Consider the following 12,012-nt stretch of genomic DNA (forward strand, 5'->3'; position numbering starts at 1 on the left):
AAAATATTCCAATTGTAGCTCCATGTTGCTTGGCAAAGTTCAGGTGCTTCAGTTAATGGGTCGCACTCAGTAAGGGCTTCTTCCCTGCAACCCTTCCAAAGACATTTTTATACAACAATTAGTTCCGGTCGAGAAATCTGATTGGACGGGAGACTTTCCACGAGTGCTGATATACATTCTAACAGCACTGGGACGTTTTACTGTATGTATCACTCCGCTGTACAGCTGCTCTGATAGAAACACTTTGTGTGTTGTAGTGAATCCTGAGGGAACCGAGACCAATAAAAGACAAAAATCATAATCTGCTGTCTCAAATTACCGTTTCTTGGTAAACAGCTTTGTTTACAGAACTGTTGTATAAAAGCAATATCACACTCCAGGTGATGCTGTTATACTTGAACCTGAACTATATCATCACTCCCTCTCGTGGGATACTGCTTGTTGGAGGTGGCGTCTAACAGTGGAGTTTGAAACTGTGATCCTCTTCTTCTCTGCCTCCCTCACCGTCTTCCTCAGTATGCACATGCGTCTTCTTCTTGGCAAATTATTTCTCTAACTGTGCTTAGCGGTATGTTCTGTTTATGTTGTTTTTATATCCGTTACCTGATCTGTGTAGGTCGGCAACCATCTGTCTCCTCTGGGTTGACAGCGCTTTGGTTTTCCCCGTGCTGGGGAAAGGGATTTTACTTGTGTGCAGCCTCATATTTACACCCCAGGAAACAGGAAATGTGAAAGGCACTAGGCTAATACAGTTTCTGGAGACTGAGATCAATACATAATTTCATTCATTAGACACCATTTTGTTTGGTTTGATTTTAAATATTCTTTAGGGGTGCCAATAATTTTGTCCTCTATGGTTTTGGGAAAAATACTATTACTCAAAAAAAACATTTTTTTTTCTAAGAATAATTGTTATTAGAGTGAAAGTAAGCAGTTTTCTCAAATGTTTGAGCAGAAAATTTGAATCATTATGTGTATTGTTTCTTTTAAACAATCATTTTTGCTCATTTTCATGAAGGGTGCCAATAATTCTGGAGTTTCCCCAGGGTTTTTTTCAGCAGCAGTGCACTTGTTTCACAGGGGTTTGCCTGTGATCGGATTCACACGTACACACACACACACACACACACACACACACGCACACACACACACAAACACAAAGACAAACACACCACACACCATGGGCGTAGCAAGCATTGGAAATGTGGGTGGGACAATCTAATGGGGTCTGGGGGTTCTTCCCCAGAACATTTTTAACAGAGTAGATGTCATTTCCTGTATTCTGGTGCCTTTTAACAAGTGGTTTGATACTTTTATCTGGCTATACTAGAAAAATTATGGGTATTATAATTTCATCCAGAGGAAGCGGTTGGCCCCAGATCACATATTTGAAGATATTAAAAAGCTAAAAGTACAGAAATTGATTTGATGACTAATTCAGAGCCATCTTTAATAATAACCACTCATTGTTTATTTAAACTTGAGGATCTTTTTATGCTTGCATGCAATTGCAATTTCTGTTAAATTAATTTCTTTAATGTTATCAAATCAATGAGTAAAGTGGAGAGGACAACTGTAGTCAAAGTGCCCCTCTGCATTCTCCAATAAACTACATTCATCTTCAAATCATTTCTACTAATATGATGCTGCCAGTCAGTATAGAGAGAAAACAAGAAGGCAGTAAGCAACAGGCGAACAAAATATGAACATTTTGTTAAATGCCAAGCTTTGGTTTTCGATAAGTTAACAATTTCCTGAACATTTTGTGGTGACAGTGTGTGACCCACCAAGGCCCATTCACATCTAGAACGATAACTATAAAGATAACTATAACTATAAAAAGATTTAAATCATTATAAGTAAATAGAATGTCTGTTCACACTGCAACTGTAACTATAAAAACATCCAAAACGACAACTAGAACTATATTCTTGGTTCCATCTCAGAGACAACGATAAAACATTTTCAACCAATCAAACTAAAGTTCTACAAAGAAGGGATGGAGAGTTCAGTAGTTCCCTGCAGTGATGCTGCTGAGGAACTGATGACAGAAGTCCAGAGGAACAAAGACCATCGCCTCGAAAAATGTTGAACAGAAAGGTGACGAACCGGTCAGGATGGGAACAGCTCTTGGGATTAGCGGTAAGGCTGTTTACTGACCTGGAAGCTAGTTAAATCGCTACCTTTTGCTAGCATGATGCTAAGAAAACAGCATAATGTCTTGGCCAACCTGACCGCAAATGCGCTATCATCCTGTTTTCAATATGACCGGGAGGGAACAACATGTGTCTCCAGCATCCTGTTCAGCCGTTGACGTTCAGGTGTTTCTCTCAACATGGGCTACAGGAGACTTTACTCTTAGATGTGGTGTGCAGAGTCTCCTCCTGGTAAAGAGATGAACAGCTTCACTTGGTGACCATTAGTACCGTTAGCTCTCATATAAACAAAGCACAATAATGTCATGAAAGCGCCATAAAAGAGCATTATTATCTGCCATCTCTTCTCTCTTTTGCGGCAATGCGTGAACCCAAATCCTTCGGCTGTGTCGTTATTTACTTTAGCGAGCGAGTAAAATAAAAGCACGTCGGTAAATATTCATGCTCCATTTTTTCTCTGAATATTCGGCGCCGATGTCGTTGTAGTGTGAAGGCTTGAGCGACAGCATATCGTTATAGTTTATAGTTATCTTTATAGTTGTCGCTCCAAGTGTGAACGGGCCTTAACTCAGCTACCTGGCATCGGGCATCAAGGACTAGCTAACGTTGGCTGCGCGCTCGTGTGTGTGTGTGTGTGTGTGTGTGTGTGTGTGTGTGTGTGTGTGCTGTGAGAATCTACCTGGGTGCAAGGTAGATTTATAGTATAATATAATTTTATTTATATTTATATTTATATTTAGACACAAAAATCAATGTTTTGATGGCCGTGTCAGTCTCCGGACTTGAACCCGACTGAAAACCTGCGGTCTGAACTGAAGAGGGCGGTCCACGAGCACAAACCTAAGAATATCAAGGATCTTGAAATGTTCTGCATGGAGGAACCGTCCCAGATCCCTCCAGCAGCGTTCTCCAAGCTTGTCAAACATTATAGAAAGAGTTCCAGCGCTGTTCTCCTCTCTTCACCAAATATTAATCGTGGGGGCGCCAATCATTTTTAAACCTATGTAATGCAAAAAGCATTTTACTAAATAAAACTTTTTGAGTTTGAAAAAGTATTGTGTTAAAATAAAAATATACGGCTCCCCCATATGTTTGAGGCCAAAATATGACTCATTGTACGTTTTGTTAATTTTTATACAGATATTTTATCTCAGGAGTCTAATTGTGGAGTCTTCTCTTCTAACATTTCCTGCATATGCTGCACCAAACAAGTGCTGCACTAAACCATAAGACTGAACATCTGAACATGATTTCATCAGTAGTCTTAAAATCCACTTTCAGCATTATTACAAATGTCTAAAAGACAGTTATAGTGATTAATTTATCAAATCTGACCTAGCATGAAAACACATACATGCTATCACTATACATATTAATGTATAGTTAATACAGTACAGTGTATTTACAGTGTTACGAAGTGCTGCACAAGGAATATAACAAAAACAGCAGAAGCATAACAAACATAAAACATCTGAGAAACAATTACAATGAAAAGTGTCAAATAGAGACATAAAACAGAGTAAAAAGCAGGATAATAAGACTAGAAATAAAAAGCATAAAACTGTCAAGAACTATGAACAGCGAGAGTAAAAGTGCGTCTTTAGATGTTGTTGAAAAATGTTGCTGAGTCAGCTGATCTCAGGAGGAGGCTGCTATATGTAATCAGTGCCTTTTCAAAATAGATCCTAAACTGAACTGGTGGCCAGTGCAGAGGTGCAGAACAGGGTGATATGAGATCTACGTTTGGACCCAGTTAATAATCAGGCAGCTGCATTTTGTCACTGCAGTTGAGATGTGAAAAGAGCGTATTTTAGCGGATTTTAGCAATGTTTCTCAGCTGAAAGAAACAAGACTGAACCAGTTATTCAGAGTGATGATCAAAAGTCAAATGTGGGTCAAAAATAAAACCTAAGCAGACTTAATGTTTGAAGGACCAAGACATTGCTGAAAAACTCTAGATATGTTTTGGGACCAAGGACAAGGACTTCTGTTTCATCAGAATTTAGCTGAAGAAAATCTTGTGACCTTGTGATCCTTAATGGCAACAAGATAATCATTTAAAATGGCGAATCTGTTAAAATAATTTGTGGTCTCAGACAAGTAAAGCTGAGTGTCATCTGGACAACGATGGAAAGAGATATTAAAACTGTGAATAATAATGTGACCAAGAATAGATCCCTGAGGCACCCCACAAATGAGGTACCAGAATCACCAATGGATACAAAGAATTTTCTGTTACCGAGGTAAGATGAGAACCAGCCCAGTGCAGTCCCACCCACTCCCTGAGCCTGTCAATCAATATGGTATGATCAATGGTATCAAAAGCCACGCTAAGATCTAATAGAACTAGAACGTGCATGGGACGGCTGTTTTGGTCAGAAGAAAAAACAAACGAAGCGATAAAGAAGACGTACAAAAACAAAAAGCTGCCTGGCTCGTCCGACTAATGAGGTTTTAGACGGGAGAGTCCTCTGGTAACATGACTTCTGCAGGGGGACCGTCCTCAGACCTGGAGAGAGAGAGAGAGAGAGAGAGAGAGAGAGAGCGAGAGAGAGAGAGAGATTGAGATTCACTTTCAGAAAGGGAACCTCCAGGGTCCCTGAGGGGCTTCAGGTCATCCCCAACAAACTGAGAAGTTCAATTTCATTATTACGTCTAGAAATTACGTCTAATGACTCATATCTGCATGTGGAGTCTGTTATGTTAGTTCATATGTCTCTGCATCAGTGTCACCACGTCGAATAAAGTGACTGTCATTTTGATAAAGTTGGAGATGGATTCATTCATTCAATCATTCAGATCAGCAGATCCTGGACCAGTCAGTGTTTAGGTGGACGGGGTCTTGTCATTGAGGTGAACTGGTTTCCTCTGTGGATCCAGATGAGGCTGAAGATTCATTCACATTCTAAACTCCCTCAACATGCTGAAGGCAGACAGGCCGGCTCAGGTTTTTACTGCACTATGCTCAAGGCTGGAAGTAATTGATTACTTTTACTCACCTTACTGTAATTGAGTAGCTTTCTTGTGTACTTTTTTGAGTATTTTTTTTCAAGTCAGCAATTTCACTTTTACTCAAGTATATTTTTACTGCAGTATTGTACTTCAGTACATTTTAAATCCCATCCATCACAGAACAGATTTTGTGTCTCCATCAGCAACAGGAACTGGATCAACGAAACTGACAAACTGTGGATTTCAATCACTGTCCTAGTACAATAAATACCATTATTACCATTATTAAATACCAATTCCATTATAATATTGGTGTGCTGCTTTCTTTCAACTTGAACAGGAATCTGACTTTACTTTGTTTCTGCACTTTATTTTGTCATTTCTAATGTTTCCAGTGAAAAGAATCTAGTTTGAACTCTGACCTCTCTCCTGTTAGAATCACATGGAAAAGATCACAGCTAACAACGTTCTCTGTTCTAAAGAGGAACTCAGGAACTTTTACTCTGAGGACATTTTAAATCACACACTTTTTACTTTTAATGAAGTAGATTTTTACACCAGTACTTTTACATATACTGAAGTAAAATATCAGCAAAGTAACAATACTTCTACTGGAGTAGGACATGTTTCCACTACTAACTATACTGCTAACTCACTGTTGATCAGTATTGAGCTCATAACTCAGGAAAATGCGATACTTGAACATTAAACTTTAGTCTCTGTCCTTTTTGGTGTTTGTTTTGTTGGAAAGTCAACTTTACACGTATAAAAACCACAGATGACATGATAGCCATTATTTCTTGTGTTTATGGTAATTATACTAATGTCTCAAAATTAATGTAGTAATGATTTAATAATGTTAAAATGCTCCGCATAGCAGCTTTAAGTGTTTGTGGTCATCTTATGTCAAGTATAAACCCCTACCGTCTCTGGTCCACAGGAGTTTTGCAACGTTTTTTAATTTTCGGGTAAACCACGAAGATGATGATGATGATGATGATGATGATGATGATGATGATGATGAGAATGGGCAACCACCAGTTCAGAGCATCTACTGGACAGAGAGGGAACGACAGACAGGAGGAGTGAGAGATGATGAATCGAATGTAAGAAAAATGAATGTGTGTAATGGATCTATTCCTAGTATTCCCATGATGTCACATGTATTTCCTCCCAATACGGTGCTTTACCATACACACAGCTCATTGGCTGTGGCTGTCATTTGATTAGAATCACCTGTTCATTTATTACTTTTCCTACCATGGCATGTATCAAGGCTAAGTGTTAGCCATCCCTCCTCCACACTCACCCAGAAGTTTGGGACACTCTGTAATAAAACAGAAGAGAGAAGCCTGTTCAAATTCTAGACACATTTAAGCATTTTATCTGATTATCTCAACACCACATGGCAGATCAGCTCTCTATCTGTTCAGTTTCCATTAGAGCTGCTCTTCTACCACTGGACCAAGTTTTGGGGAAAATGGCAGAGCGGTTCTGTCTAAACAGGAAATGAGCTCTCCAGAGCCTCCATGTTGTTTGATTGGACCAATAATGGAGGGTTTGTCTCTTCTTCTGTCTGCTGATTGGCCACAAAGTTTGATAGTGTTACGTGAATCTGTTCAGAAGTTATATGCCTTTTAGTGCGAAGCCACGCCCACTGCCACGCCCCCCAGTGACCAATCAGTGTGAAACGTTCTTCAGTTCTTCCTCGCCCCATGACCAACCTTCCCACAAAGTTTTGTGTGAATCCGTTCATAACTTTCTGAAACAAACAGATCCTCTCACCGCTCTTTGTGATGTTGATGTCGTGACCTTCAGCCTCCATCACCAGGTTCACTCCGTCCTTCAGGTCGCGGCACACGGCGTGCACGATCCGGTCAGCGCACGGCACGCAGCGGGAGGGAGGAGGGGGGGAGGTGGAGGGACAGGAGGGGAGGGGCTGCAGACCGTCTCTCATCCACAGCGTACCTTCATTAGTGCTGCCATCATACAGCTGAGAGACGTTACTGCTGATTGGATCAGAGCTGCTGAAGCAACTGAGGGCCATCTGAGGAGAGAGGAGGGGGGGGGGGAGGGGGGAGAGGAGGGGGGGGGGGCTGTCATGAACACAGTATCTAGTCTTGTAAGGAGAGACCAAACTCCATCCAGAACTCTGGAGCTTTCTGCTGCCTGGAAGAACGACTTCATCATCAGGAGCCGTTCTTCACTTCAGATTTTCAAAACACCGAGCAGAACTTATTTCAATTAAATCTCAACTGTTACAGTTGGTTTGCTTCTTGCCATCTCTTGCCCCCCCATCAGATCTGCACCCCCCAACTGAGGAACTCCCCCCCCCCCATCAGAACTGCCCCCCCTCTAGATCAGGAATTGAGAGAGAGAGAGGGAAACAGAGACGGAGAGAGAGAGAGAGAGACAACAGCAGATCCATCACAAACATCCTACATGGATGTTTGTGATGGATCCATGTAACTCGATCCTGACTTGTATTTTCTTCAGCTGTACTGCAACCTACAAGAATATTTAGACAGTAGGGCCGTGTGCGTGTGTGTGTGTGTGTGTGAGAGAGAGAGAGAGAGAGAGAGAGAGAGAGAGAGAGAGAGAGAGAGAGAGAGAAATATATCTAAATACAGTATTGTGGCGGACTCTATGGACATTATTCACCATAATCTGTGGTTTGGGTATGTTTAACACATGCAGTTATATTGTGTGCTTCTCAGGGTTAAGGACACACGGTCCCTTTAAGAAACTCTGGTTTCCTGAGTGACGTCAGCTCGAATTTAAATAGCAGGAGTTGGCGTCGTCAACGAGAGAAGTTGTCCGTCTTCTACAGTATAATGTGTTACAGTATATTCGGTGTCATTATAACCACACCTGTGCCTTGAGATTTGAGTTTGACCTTTGTGCCGCTGGACACCAGAGCTTTCCTTTGAATGAACTCTTGTGCAGAGGTGCGAGTCACCTTGGTCACTTTTCTTTTAATGTTGATGTTGTTATGTTAATGTGATACTGTATGTCTTATGCTGTGATATGTGTTTTTTATACATGCTGCACCACAAATCGCCCATCTGGAACAATAAAATTGACTTGACTTGACTGCTGCATCCCTTTTCTTTTTGTCTCGTCTTTTTTTTTTGGATCAACTTTACTGAATAAAGTAAAGTAACTCAGACTCTTCTCTGTCCCGAACAACATCACATTACTATAAATTTTACCAACAACATAATTTTTCTATAATTCTTATTCTAGGCTTCAGTTTAAATGTATAATAGTGCCAGGAAATAAAAATTTAAATTTACAAACCTTGTAGTGCAGCTTTGTCCACTTGGAAAAAAACCTCAGCCTGGGGCCTGTACTACGAAGCAAGTTCAACAAAGTCAGGATATCTTTGAGTTATCCGGCTTCACTACACCTAACACTGGGGATCCAGATAATCGGTCTCACGTAGCTGGTTATCAACCGGCTCTGTCAACCCAGGGTTTACCTATCCATCTCATCACATAAAAGAGGCGGGGTTTGTAACAAATAGCCAATCACTTGCAACATGGTCCACTTTCCACGAGGAGTCAACGGACGCCTTTAAGTGGCACGGTGGCGCTGTCGCCTCACATGGTTGGGAGAAATGCGGAGGACAAATTTCACGGCGCCATTAAGTGTGTGTGCCGGCCGCCGTGCACGTGTGTGCATGTTGATGGTTGCGTGACAACGTTCCTGGTTCAGTTCGGCAGGTTCCTGCCTTAAGTTAATTCTGGAGCCTATTTAACTCACTGTAATGTGTTTGAGGACAGGAGGCATGAGGACAGGAAATGCTTCAGTGAGTTTTGTAAGTGAATTCCAGAAGAATTAATCACATTGTACGAGACTGTGGGCACTTAAAAAAAACAAGACACTGTCAGTCTGTGTGTTGCACAAGTGTAGGTGTGTTTTTTTGTTCCTTAGATAGCCTTGGCCTTACGCATGGGTGAGAGTCACTGAATCCACATTTCCTGCGTTTTTTTTAAACATTTTTATTATACAAAGTTTTTCCACAATAGATGTTGAGTCAACGATTTAAATAGGCTCCAGAAGAATTAACTTAAATTGGACAATCCCAACTAAACTAAAACTTTCTCCTCTTCCAGCAGCCTACCTCATTAACAGTGCCCTATCTTTCTTAAAGCAACAGTCCACCTTAAGGCTGCTGCTCCCACTGATTCCACACTGTCTGTCCCAAAACAACACAAATTTCAACTCTTAACAACAAATACATAGGCCTAAATAACATTATAATTCAGACATTATACAGAGTATATCCTCCACACAGCAAATATTCCCCACACCACAGGCAAAACACAATGTTCATGTCTTGGCTCCCACAACAAGTGACACTGAGAGATAATCTGACTGAAAAGGTACCAAGGTGGTTAAAGGCCTCTCCATGAGTTGATGTGCTCTTGCTGGATATTAACAGTAAAGGTATTAATATGGTAGACTTCTTTTATCATCATGTGGAATCAGAATATTCTCAGTATGTAACAGGATCAGCAGTTGTAGCTCCATGTGGAAATACACCCACTGGCCACTTTATTAGTGTTTTTTTAATATTAGTTTAGTTTAGTTTTAGTTTAGTTTTATTTTTGCACAATTTAAAAAAAATACACAAATGACAAAGACAACAAATAATATACAGTGCAGGGAGAGGCAGAAAACCCAATGGGCTTATTTGAAGCCTCCACCAAAAATGTTTTAAAATTTCACAATGTTATATAGAACACAAAAATAACATACAGAAAATAATGACTACCTAAATGTGATGACAAACTAATAATAACAATATATATAAGCAACAACAACAATAATAACAATAATAATATCAAAATAAAAACAAAAAATGTGTGTGTGATATGTATGAGTGTGTGTGTGTGTGTATGCACGTGTGCATATGTGCGTGCGTGTGTGTGCGTGTGTATGTGTGTGTGTGCAAGCCCCATCTTCTCTTCCAACTTCCTCATCCGGGCCTGTACTACGAAGCAAGTTCAACAAAGTCAGGATATGTTTGAGTTATCCGGCTTCACTAAACCTAACACTGGGGATCCAGATAACCGGTCTCACGTAGCTGGTTATCAACCGGCTCTGTCAACCCAGGATTTATCTATCCAGCTATGAGCGCGTTCACATGAAAGAGGCGGGGTTTGTAACAAATAGCCAATCACATGCAACATGGACAGATCCAGATCAGACCATTCGGATAAGATAAGATGAAACTACTGATCCCCGTGGGGAAATTAGCTAGTTGTTCAGCAAAAGTAATATGATTCAGCGGGGAAAAGGACATAGAATATAAGCGCAAAACTATAAAAATAAGTAATAGCCTAAAAATAGGCGAAAATAATAAAATAGGCTAATCAAACAATAAAAGCCATAAACAATAGACCTAATTATAGGATGATATAAGCCCTAATATTTCCGGCTGACATTTTCAACATGGGTATTGGAAAGAAATGGATAGCTACTAACATTGGGTTCTTCTCTCAAGAAGAACAAATTCTTATAATGAATAACTGTCAGCATTACAAAACATAACCGCGGAAAGTAAAAGTTGTTTCTGCTTCCAAGGCTAGAGAGGATTACTGGAGGAACTGCCCCGTCATTAGGACACAGTGGGCATATTTTTCATTGATAAAATAGTTTGTGGACACATTGAGGCTGTAAAAAGATTTTCTATTCATAAAGTCGGTCTCATGTGCTTCAGGCCTGCGGTAATGGAATATGAAACAGCCTACATTGAACCAAACACTGTTGGGAATCCAATTAAATAAAGTCAGCGCAATTAATATATGCAACAGTAACTTTAATCCATTAATAATATGGTCAATTAAGTAGCCTACCTGCTATATCTCCGATATAATAAGTTATCATGGAAAACAACGTGATTCTACTGGTCTGTAAACACGTCGCCCTGCGAACAGCACTTCTTACTGTCTGTTCATTCAAAAATAACTGTTTTCAGTTTTTTATTGGGATTTTCATTTGTATATTTGTCCATATCGGGATCCTGTAGGAATGGTGACTCCCTGTTTCCAGAGAGCTGATTGGTCAGGAGGCCTTTCATACGAGCTGCTCCGGAGCAGGTTAGCCTGCAGTATCAGTTACCATGGTGATCTACCCCGGTTAAACGTGAACCACCTTCGTGAGACCGAAAAGCCAGGGTTAAACCCAAAGCTAGCTCGCTAACCCCAAATCCTGCTTCATTGTACAGGCCCCTGGTTTTGTATTCCTTTTGTTTATAGTTTTGGCTGTGCCCACCCTGAAGCAAAAGGTGAACCGGAGAATAAACCTGCTACTTCTGACTGTTATCCCGTTTTTCTGATCTTCCTTGGGAGCGGGGGAAAGTGGGGAGTCACACTCATTTCTCACTTTCTAGCCAATCAAAACGGAGAACTGTCTCATCTTGAGAACTCTGCGAGAATCAACCAATCACAGGCCGAGCTCGAGACTAAATTGACAGTTTTTTTTTCGCACCAGCGTCAAGTGAGCACGAATGACAAAACAGGACTTTCGGTAATGGCTTTCAAAATAAAACCCCTCTTGAAGCGCGTGTTGCAACCAATGTTTTCATTTCACATGGCTCCAGACCTTTGATGAATCGTTGCATAATAGTTACCCGAGCAACTTGTATATTTCAATATTTTAAAATGCTCGACATTACAAAAACTACAATTGTTAATAAGAAATTAGAACCACAATTATCACTTATTTTGAATGTAATGATTATAGATTGTCCTCAGTCAATATTCTCCATGTCTTATTCATGTCTTATTGAATTATTTCTTATTGAAACCTACTTTTTTTTAAAAAGTAAGAAGTTCCTGTATTAAAAAAAATAATTTTGAAATGTTTTGCTGATGATCTTTGTATTCTTTGTATA

This window comes from Centroberyx gerrardi, chromosome 9 (genome assembly GCF_048128805.1).
Source record: "Centroberyx gerrardi isolate f3 chromosome 9, fCenGer3.hap1.cur.20231027, whole genome shotgun sequence".
NCBI classification, from domain to species: Eukaryota; Metazoa; Chordata; class Actinopteri; order Beryciformes; family Berycidae; genus Centroberyx; species Centroberyx gerrardi.